The sequence below is a fragment of the Triturus cristatus genome, chromosome 4_2, assembly GCF_964204655.1.
Source record: "Triturus cristatus chromosome 4_2, aTriCri1.1, whole genome shotgun sequence".
In the NCBI taxonomy this organism is placed as follows: Eukaryota; Metazoa; Chordata; class Amphibia; order Caudata; family Salamandridae; genus Triturus; species Triturus cristatus.
Window position 1 is genome coordinate 126,026,334 of NC_140586.1, and position 1,755 is coordinate 126,028,088.

The window sequence follows — 1,755 nt, forward strand, 5'->3', positions numbered from 1 at the left end:
AAGCAGCTTTCAATTGCAGGCAAGTCAGCGCGCGACTGTAGACAGCTAAATTGTCACTGACTTTGCTTCGAATAGGCACTAAACCTCTGTCAGAACATGACAAAGCGGCATTGACCTGACCTTCCCTCATGTAGATTGCGTAAACTGTTGACTTCAAAATAAGTTATGTCCAGTGGGGGCTCCTCGAGAGAGTGCTGCGGGGTAGGGGAGGGGCAGGGTGTGGGGTAGTAAACTCCGGCATATAGCCGAACAGAGGTAAGTAAATAAATAAAACGAATTACATTGCGTGCGCTGCATCACCATTTGGTATTATTCAATATTATTTGTCATCATGCGGGCTCGAATTAGCAGAAAATATGCAATAAACTTCTTTGTTGTCCGAACAGGGGTGCTCAAAATACGTCTTGCCAAGGGACCCAAAGAGCCTTAAAACGACACCGATGCCATTTCTAAAAACTGACATTACTGTATACCTGATAATAATCCATTCCCACTCTGAAGCGTGCTGCAAGCACCACAGTCTTCTTTCCTTGGCATCCCCATCTCCCTGGGCTGTACTAGCCATGGCTGCATTGGCCATGCTGATGGGACCGCACAAATTCAATCCACAGTTGGCCCTGGCCACCAAACCTTCGACCATGGTGGAATGATCCGAATCACACCCTGAACAAGTGTAATGTCCAATCAGCTGTACAATAAACCCTCTCAGTGTCATCCACAGCCTGGGCTGCCTGGTCTTTTGAGACCTGATCGCCAGGGCTTGGAGAGATTTTTGCCTGTGACGTCAGTACACTCCTACCGCCATGACACGAAATAACTGGGCGTTTCCGCTAAGCAATGATTCGTGAAATCACTTGAGTGAAGAACATATTTGTCCTCACCAAAGTCGAAGCATAGGCAATGTTTTTTTTTGCCTAAAGCCCTTCACTTCTCAGGTAAATGTAGGGAAGCTCTGTCGTGATTATCTTTCTCAACATCGAAGCCCTCCGAAGTTACACCCGGTCGCACCCCTCGCTACACTAATGGAGAAGCGACATTGACGCTCTCTATGCACCTGTTCACTTCATCCAGGTCGACAGACACTGCCTTTGTCGCAGTCCACACTTGCTCTATACCGGAGGGCTCAAATAGCCACCTGTCGCCATGGAAACCGCCCAGGCAGAGAGATGAAAGCAGCTTTTGTAAGACCGCGAAGCGACATGAAAACAGAAAATTTTACATTGTCCATTTTCCCCCTGTCTTCTGTTGTTTTCGATGTGTTTTCTTTTTGTAGTGAATGGAAGAGTGAGTGCAACAAAAACATTAAAGAGAGCCACCCAGGTTTCCAATGAGTTCGCTAAAAAGGAGGCCAATGCACCATTATTAACAGGCTTTGGCAAAGCCACTAGCTTATTAATGAAAGTGATGTCTGTGTCACTGATGGGGTTAGGAACTTAGGGGCATATTATCAAGCACGGCGTTGAAATTATCGCCCCTTTAGAGGCAGAAAACTGCCGCTAAAACGGTGATAATGGGCTTGATAATATGCCCGTGAGAATTCCAATAGAAGCCCATGTTGACACCAGAGCATGGGCTTCTGTTGGAATTTTCAAGGGCATATTATCAAGCCCATTATCGCCGCTTTAGCGGCAGTTTTCTGCCGCTAAAGCGGCGGTAATTTTAACGCAGTTTCTTGATAATATGCCCCTAAGTAAGGAATCATACATGTACTCTGTCACTTATCTTGCACTTATGCATTCATTCATCCACACGCTG